At 38.8% G+C, this 9,816-nt stretch overlaps 1 pseudogene; it reads right to left on the bottom strand.

Moving 5' to 3' along the window:
- Positions 1-1,090: 1,090 nt before the first annotated feature.
- Positions 1,091-9,496, bottom strand: LOC118549075 (glyceraldehyde-3-phosphate dehydrogenase pseudogene; annotated as a pseudogene).
- Positions 9,497-9,816: the final 320 nt, after the last annotated feature.

Genomic DNA, 9,816 nt, shown 5'->3' with positions numbered 1-9,816 from the left:
GAAATATCCAATGTCTACAGCCTACTATCATCCTCCACCACCTCCCAAACCTATTTTGCTCCTTCTCTGCTTTGTGAAGAACTGCTATGATCTTGATATGTTACTACTTTCTAGAATATAAAGTTAGTCTTCCAACTAAGACTAACCATATAGCACAGAGTTGCATATCAGAACAAGAAATACATGTCAACTGAAACTAACACTCCTGGTATAGGAGGATAAATAAAGTTGTATCTTGTGTTATCCGATAACATACATTCAAACTTAACAGGGACCTTCAGAGCCAGATGGGAACAACTCATCAAACTCTGCTATAGCTTTTTGGGGGGTAAGGGACAGAGTCATCTATTAATTTATACACACACATACATGTCATTTCTTTTGTATAGTGAAAACATGTAAGATCTAGTCTTTTAGCACTTTGGAAGTATGTAATAGAGCATTGTCTATAATCAGTATGCTATGTGTTAGATCTTCAAAATTCATTCATCTTTTAGTTGCAAGTTTGTATCTTTTATCAACATCTCCCCAGTTCCCCCAGCCCCTGGTAACCATCATTCTACTCTCTGTTTCTACAAATTTGTCTGTTCTACAAGTTCCACATATAAGAGATACCATACAATATTTATCTTTCTTTGGCTTATCTCACTAAGCATAATGCCCTAAAGGTCCATCCATTTTGTAGCTAATGGCAGGATTTTCTTTTTTCTCATGGCTGAATAATATTTCATTGTATATGTACCACATCTTCTTTATCCATTCATCCATTGATAGACATTTAGGTTGTTTCCATATCTTGGCTATTGTGAATAATACTGTAATAAACACAGGAATGCAGATTTCTTTTCTTCTTCTTCTTCTTCTTCTTCTTCTTCTTCTTCTTGGCTGGGTACAGTATACTTTATTGATGGTACATGACAAGGCAGGGTTCCTCAAGTCCCTCCTTTTCTTCAGGGGGTCTGGGATGAAAACTACGGAGGTTGGAAGATACTCAGTATGTTGGAGGATGAGTTGGGGCAAGGACTCCCCAACAGCTGAGGGCCTCTCTCTTCCTCTTACTCTTGCTAGGCTGGTGGTCCCGGGGAGGCTTTTACTCTTTGGAGGCCATGTGGACCATAAGTTTTACCACCTGGTTGCTGTAGCCAAATTCATTGTCATACCAGGAAATGAGCTTGACAAAGTGGTCATTGAGAGCAATGCCAGCCCCAGCATCAAAGGTGGAGGAGTGGCTGTCACTGTTAAAGTTGCAGGAGACAACCTGGTCCTCAGTGTAGCCCAGGAGGCCCTTGATAAAGCCCTGTGGTGCCTGCTTCACCTGATTCTTGATGTCTTCATATTTGGCAGCTTTCTCTAAGCAACAGGTCAGATCCACAACTGACACGTTGGGGGTGGGAACACAGAAGGCCATGCCAGTGAGCTTCCCATTCAGCTCAGGGATGACCTTGCCTACAGACTTGGCAGTGCCAGTAGAAGCAGAGATGATGCTCTGGGCAGCCCCTCAGCCATTACACCACAGCTTCCCAGAGGGGCTGTCCATGATCTTCTGGGTGGCACTGATGGCAAGGACTGTAGTCAGAAGTCCTCCCCATGATACCAAAGTTGGCATAGATGACCTTGGCCAGAGGGGCCAAGCAGTTGGTGGTGCAGGAGGCATTGATGATAATCTTGAGGGAGTTGTCATACTTCTCATGGTTCACACCCATCACAGCAGAAGGGGCAGAGATGGTGACCCTCTTAACCCCATGCTTCAAGTGAACCCCAGCCTTCTCCATGGTTGTGAAGACCCCAGTGGACTCCACAACATACTCGGCACCAGCATCACCCCATTTGATGTTGGCAGGATCTCACTCCTGGAAGAAGGAGATGGGCTTTCCATTGATAACGTTCCTGTTCTCAGCCTTGACTGTGCCATGGAACCTGCCATGAGCGGAATCATACTAGAATGTGTAGACCATGTAGTTGAGGTTAATGAAAGGGTCATTGATGGTGACAATATCCACTCTGCCAGAGTTAAAAGCAGCTCTGGTGACCAGGCGCACAATATGGCCAAATCCATTTACTCCAATCTTCACCACCGTATCTTGGGGATGTGGCTGGTACTGCACCAGAAGATGCGGCTATCTGTCAAACAGGGAGGAGCAAAGAGCCCAGATATCTTTTCAAAATCCTGTTTTCATTTCCTTTGGATACATACCCAAGAATGGGATGGCTGGATCATATGGTAGTTGTATTTTTATTTATTTATTTTTAGAGAGAGCGAGCATGAGTAGGGAGGGGCAGCGGTAGAGGAAGAGAGAGAATCCCAAGCAGGCTCCAAGCCCATCACAGAGCCTGATGCTGGGCTCTATCTCATGACCCGGAGATCTTGACCTGAGCCAAAATCAAGAGTGGGCCACTCAACCAACTGAGCCACTCAGGCACCCCTGGTAGTTGTATCTTTAATTTTTTGAGAAACCTCAATAATATTCTCTACAGTGACTTAACCAATTATATTCCCACCAATAGTGCACAAAGTTTTCTTTTCCTCCACATCCTCGCCAACACTTGTTAACTCGTCTTTCTGGTGATAGCCATTCTAACAGGTGTGTGGTGATTTTTTAATGTGGTTTTGATTTGCATTTCCCCGATAATTAGTGATGTTGAACATTCTTTCATGTACCTGTTGACCATTTGGATGTCTTCTCTGGAAAAATATCTACTAAGGTCCTCTGCCTATTTTTAATCAGGTTATTCGTTTTTTGTTGTTTTTATTGAGTTGCATGAGTTCTTTATATATTTTAGATATTAACCTTCTACCCAATATGTAGTTTGCAAGTATTTTCTCAGTTCTATAGGTTGCCTTTTAATTTTACTATTTTTTTTTTCTGTGCAGAAGTTTTTAGTTTGATGTAGTCCCACTTGTTGATTTTTGTTTAGATTGCTTGTGCTTTTGATATCATGTCCAAAAACTTATTGCCAAAACCAATGTCAAGGAGATTTTTCCCTGTTTTCTTCTAGGAGTTTTACATACCAGGTCTTTCTTATGCTTAAGTCTTTAATCTACTTCAAGTTAATTTTTATGAGTGGTATTAAGATAAGGATACATACTTTCCTTTTATCTTCCTTTTCTATAATCCTTCCTTCTCCTTGCCTCCTTCCTTCCTTCCTACACTCCCTCTCTCCCACTCATTTTCTTGTTCTTGTTCTTCTTGTTCTTCTTCTGTTTATAAAGTTTTCTTTTTGTCTTTAAATCAAAACCGTGTGTGTGTGTGTGTGTGTGTGTGTGCGCGCGCATTTGTGTGTTGGGGGGGGTAGGCTTTTTAAAGGGGTTTTCCAGTATTTACTTTATGAAAAATTTTTTAAGTTTTTCTCTAACTTTTAATGAAAGCCAAATGTTAGAAATAGTAATTAAAATGTTTACATTGAAGTAGATTGCTAGATCTGCAGTGTAGCCAAGCCTGGCAGGTTTTGATAAATTAGAATGAGCCACACAGGCTGGTCTTTTTTTTTTTTGCTAAAATGCCACAGTGTCCAGAAAGCAGTTCCACCCCACACACCACCCTTATTTCAGATCAGATGAACTGAGCAAAGAAAATGCCTCCCAACATGGCAAATTACCCACTGTATCAAAAGAAACCGGAAGATGTTATCAATGAGACGGATGGCTTTAGAGAGCATGAACATCAGGATTTGATGTAAAGTGTGATCTTTGGGCTTTTACCAAACCGCCATTCATTAGGGGAAACATCATTCCAGGTCATTCATGTGACTGTCATTATACCTTGATCAGTCCAGTTTCCAAGGACACATTTCAGAAAATAAAAACAGAAAGGGAGGCAAGGAACCTTTCCTAGCTTCATTTCCCATAAATGCCCTATGTAAAAAGCTTTCCCAGACCCCCAGAAGCACTTGTTTCATATGCTCCTGAGTGAATAAACCTTCTGTAGTCTGGAAACATATCATTTTGAAAAGTTTCCACACTTTCTGGTGCCACAGACTTCTGGCAAAATATCTATGGAGCCTTCACATAACCCCCCATGCAGCACTGCCTTCTTAATGAAATAAAGGAATTGCCAGTGAGCAAACCTTGCTGATTGCCTTCCATATTTAAATCAGACCTTCTGATCAAGGAATAAATCATTCCACACTTCCCCAGAATTTGTAATGTGTTGAGAAATTATCATGTAGATCTGTGGTCCTTAACACTGGCCACACACCGAGATTATCTGGAGAGCTTTGAAAAATTTGTTGTCTCGGAAGGACAGGTCATCAGTATTTATTGAAAGCATTCACACACACTCCCTCCCACTAATTCTGATAGATAGCTGGACTAAGAAACGCTGACTATTGAAGGATTTCTAATATTTAGAACTCTGTGTTTTCATTGTTGTGAGATCTTCTTTGCTGTCGCCCACTAACGTAACTAACTTAAGCCTCTCATTTGGCCAAATCAGTTTCATTATGTATGGTAGGGCCAGAAACTTGAAACTATTGTTTTTCAAGTGATCTTTAGGTATACATGTCATTACCGTGTCTGTGGAATGTTCTAAGTTTCTCTAATGGTAGCCAGGTTCTTCAAAAGAAAGAGATATAACTTGATTATTTTGGAAATATTCAGTAAGTCCAGGTGTTAATATATAAATAGTTTTCAAGTCCATGTTTAGCACCTTAAAAATCTATCATTCATTGCATAAAAAAACCAAAAATGGCCAAAGACTCATTCTCAGATATTAGAGGGCTTCTTCTCTCAAGGAAACTCAGTGAGAAAAACACAGGTTTTAGTTTGGTTTACATAAATATGTGTGTGTGTGTGTGTGTGTGTGTGTGTGTGTATGTGTGTGATTTAGATTTTGTTAAAAAGAAAAAAAAGAGCAGTATCAGCAATATTGTCCACACTTTCATAAACATGAAAAAATATATAGCCTTATGCAGGTAAGAGTCATACAAATGAAATGTGTCTTAATGCTGCTTCTGTGCATTTGGGGCAGATTAATTAAATAAACCGTGCCGATCCATTAATGCTTAAGCAAACCAAAAAATGATGCTCTCCCCCACAATAATCATAATCCTTTTCAAATTCCATCTGAAAAGCTATAAGAGAAAAATTTTAAAGGCAAATTTTTTAATGAAATAAAAGGTTTTTGTTTTTTTGTAAAGATTCCCACGGTCTGAGTTTTGCTGATTGCACACTCATGATGTAGTTCAACATTTTCTCTGCCCTCCATATTTCCGCAAATTGGAAGCTGAATCCAGAGGCTTGATCAGACTCAGGTTGTACACCTTTGGCAAGTTCATAGGTGGTGATGTATTCTTTTATCAGGAGGCACATGATCTAACTCTTTCTGTGATGTAAGTAGCCTTTTGATGCTTGATGCCTAGATACATGAATTGATTAGGGATTGAAAGATGATGATATTCTACCTTTATCATCTTTTACATTTATTGGCTGGAATACTTATATAAAGAAATACTTCTTTCATCTACTTTAGATTACTCAGTAGTAAAATTCATACAGAAAAGACAGGGTAATTGCTTGATTCTTTCCTCTTACTTACCAGTGTTCAAAATAATTAATTGACTCTTTATCATCATTTAAAGGTGACTAATTAGGGGTTTTGTTCAGATTATTATGAACCCATGAATTTAAACATATTTGATGGTTCTGGCTGTTTTTATCAGACTGTTCCCATGTGTATCAAGCTACCCGTCCAGTGTTTTAAAGACAATGATTGATACCTATGCCAGATACGTATTTATTTATTATGTCTTTTCTTGTATGTACCATCAAAAGGTTGGAGTTGGATAGATTTGCTAATCCTTGATAACACAACTTTGATAAAACCTAGTTTTATGAACCTGTCCTTCTCATTTGTGCTAAATAAAATGACAACTCTTCCAAATACTGGAAAACATACAATATCACAAATCCATTCTAAGTTGGCCATTCTCTAAAAAAATACACATAATTTTCAACTTCACTCAAGTAAGTAAATAAGTCAATTATCAGTTAATTAATTAATCTTAGTGCCTGAGAGTCATGGAAAGAGAAATATGAGCCATTCAACCAGCAGAGGGAGTACAAGTTAACTGACAAATCCAACCTCTCAAACTCTGCTTTCCTATTGGTGAACTCACTGATAATGTTTTGGAGAGAAGGAAGATACCAGGAACAAGACAGGACATATCTGTGCTTCCCTGCTCTCTGTTGGATGCAAAGAAACAACACTGATTCTTAATGAAGGGAAAATACAACAATAAGGGGAAAAAAGTATTCCCCTGAATTTCATCAGAGCCTTCTTTCTCAGAATTCATTGCCTATATCATCATTGCCTATAGCCTGATTGATAACTGTCTTGGTGGATTAAAAAGGAGGAAGATATGATTACCTCTCTCTTTGTAAATTTAAACAATAGAGGCATCCAGAGGTGATATGAATTCTCTATGGTCACATCAATTCAGAAGTAGAGGCAAAATTTAATATAAATCATCCAAGTCCCATCCCAGCTTTTCTCATGGGGCGTTAATCAATGACAACTATTTTAAAGGGAAAGAAGTTACAAAAATATTTTGCAGATTTTCTACTTCCCTCTGCTAATAATGATCCAGTCAAGGCAAGAATAAGAGCTTGAGAATATAGAACACAAGAGCGCTCCCTGATTTCTTTGCAAATTTTCCTCTGGGGTTGGTGCGTTAATTTCTAATCAGTCTGAGTCAATAACATATGGTTGTCAGTGCCATTGTTGACTCTCAGGATTTCTTGTCTCAGTCCCATAGATCCTAAAGCTTGGGGCTTGGGGTCACTGGCAGGGGTTTCGATTTGGGGCTTTCTGTGTTTACACAATAGGGCAAGTCAATATCTCTCCTGTATCAGTGAATTCTGGACTAAACGGATCTATCAAGCATTGTAGACAAATGAAGACCTTTAGGGATGGAAAGAAGGCTCTCTGGAAGTCTCCTCTGCTTTTACATTTCATTGAATCCACAGACTCTCACTTGCTCCCCACAGAGATCTGAATGCAGCTGAATAAGAAAGGAAGAAAAGTCTCATGAGAAGAATGGAATGCTCTTACAATATTTTTAGGCTGCAGTGTATACTGAATTCCATTCACACGGTCCTGCAGGAGGTTTGGCCCATCTTCACAGAGCATGCCACAACTCCTGCTTATTGCAACAGATATGTACATTTCTCAAGGACTAACAATAATTAAAGAAAAAACAAACTGGGAGGTTCTTTGCATAGGATTGTTGAGGCAGGCTTTCCCTTTTTTCTTTTGTTGATACCTGTTTTATAAAAAAGGATGATAGGGGCGCCTGGGTGGCTCAGTCGTTAAGCGTCTGCCTTCAGCTCAGGTCATGATCCCAGGGTCCTGGGATCAAGCCCCGCATCGGGCTCCCTGCTCCGCGGGAAGCCTGTTTCTCCCTCTCCCTCTCCCCCTGCTTGTGATCCTGCTCTCACTGTGTCTCTCTGTCAAATAAATAAAATCTTTAAAAAAAAAAAAAAAAAAAAAAAAAAAAGGATGATAAAGCGGTGTTGGAAAGTTCAAATTTCTCTCCAACTTGATGGACTCCTAATTGTATACCTAATTCAAACCAATTTTGGAGATAATGGGGCTACTTCTAACTTTCCAAGAAGCTAATAAAAAGACTAAGAAGTTTTTGAAAAATCGACCATCATTTTTAAAGAAATAAAATTAATGTGGAAATAACTTTTTTATGAAAAAAATGAAAATTTTTCCATGGAGACACAGGTTGAATAAATGAGGACTTCTTGGTGGAGGCCATAAATGAATGAGTTCCATTCTTGCTTTCATTGAACTCAGAGGGTGCAGGTTTCTACTTGCATGTTCATTTGCCTTTATTCTGTGAATCTAATTTGTCTATTCCACATCAACAGACAGCAGGGCCTCCTGAAGTCCATTCCTTCCCAGCCCAGGAGCCTTCAAACTAGAGGCAAGACTTTAATCACTTCCAAGTGTTCTAAGACACCCAAGTCTGTGTTAAGCTCATTTAGCTGTGTGAAATACTGAGTTAATGAAGTCAAAGTCATTGGTTCAGCTATACATAAGATGATTCTGCTAATCTTGTCCTCCTATGTGTCAAATAAACACATTATTACCAAACATATCTATCCCCCCTGGCATTGTATATCCATTACTCACTAAGAGGAGAGGATAGGTAGATATGGATGTAGAGAGATTGTACTAAACTTGTCTCAGCCATTTATAGCTGTGTGAACTTATGTAGATTTTTTGATGCTTCTGTTTCCTCACCATAAAATAGGGATAATAATAGCAACTACCTCATAGGGTTGTTGTAAGGATTTAGTAGATTATTCATGTTATGTGTTTAACACAAAGATAGGTACATAGAAAATGCTCAATAAATGTTATTTTAATTTCAATTTAATGCTGTTGGTATTGTTGTTGTTATTACTGTTATTCTTGTTGGACATTTTAAAGCCTGAGTTCCAATGTGCTAATTGTCCATAAGTACATATATGTTATTATATGTATATTATAGCTCAAGTTCCTTTAGCATTAGTACATCCTGGCTTTAAAACTCAGATCCACAAGGTACACAGAATCCAGAGAAGGCCATACACATTCACGAAAGCACAAGAGAGGCAGTAAACCTCTACTGTCAGAACCACTTCACATATCACACACTTAAATCAACTAACAAAGCTGACCAGCAAGTAACTCACTGGTGCTCACTATGACTTTTCAATCTACTGAGGATGTCTTCTAGTGATGAAGCTTAAACAGATATTTAGTAATGAGGAGTGTGGGTATAAATAGAGACATGAAAAATATGGTCTCCCCTCCTAACAAATCCAGAGTACAGCCATTTATCTGTTTTGCCTTTTGGGAGAAAAAAAGAAATGAATTAGAAGAGTTTTCTGTTTTGTTTTCATTTGTCCTCTTTTAAAAATAAAACATGACATTAGTTCTAGAAGTCACAAAAGTCCAACAAGGGAATGAATAATTCCCTGATGGTTTAGAGAAGTATCAATATCTATTTTAGATCATCCCCATACCATTTTCAAGTGCACATCTACACAACTTAATTGTAGTCAATAATTGTTCACTCTTCTTTAGCTTGGGTGTGTAGCCTAGCTGAGAAGTGCCTCTTTAAGATAGATGGAAAAAGAGAATATTCCAAGTACTTGTTTACACTGTAGTAGAAGCAGTGACAAAAGGGGAGCAGTCATGAATACTATTAAAAATACCAATTTCTAGACAACTCCTCCTCTAAGTGATTCTGATTCAATAAGAATGGGGGAGCACCCAGGAATCTGTTTTCAACACTTGTTCTGTGATTCTCATGATCTGACATATCGGGGACATCGATCATTTGATGCTTCTGCTTGCCCATCATCTCTTCTTTCTTCTGATAAAAGCACCTCAATTTTCCTTTGAGAAAGCCCTCCTCCCCAGCTCTCAGCTCCTGTGGGTGGTTGGGGCTGATTCCACCACCAGCTCCATAGGCGGTCTCGGTCCCAGTCCTGTTCAATCATTCTAATCAATCAGTATCTCTGCTCACACTGGTTCAGAGATAGGTGTAAAACTGAATCCTGGAATGTTGAAACCATTGAAAAAAAAGACCTCTTTTTTCTCTGGCTTTAGGAAAATTTACCCACCTGAAAAAGAAGCCAACACCAAGATGGAATAAATGGAAAAAGGAAAGAGAGATTGATACAGAGAAAGAGAGAGAGAATGAGAGTGAATATCTAGATGACTTTGTTTAGATTCCCAGATTCAGGCAATTTTTGTTTGTTTTCAGGAAAAAACACAACCCACAATGACAGCAATCAAAGAAACAAAATGGAAACATAAC

The sequence above is a fragment of the Halichoerus grypus genome, chromosome 12 (genome assembly GCF_964656455.1).
Source record: "Halichoerus grypus chromosome 12, mHalGry1.hap1.1, whole genome shotgun sequence".
Lineage (NCBI taxonomy): Eukaryota > Metazoa > Chordata > Mammalia > Carnivora > Phocidae > Halichoerus > Halichoerus grypus.
The sequence above is the reverse complement of the archived record's forward strand: the minus strand, read 5'-3'. Positions and strand labels throughout refer to the sequence as shown.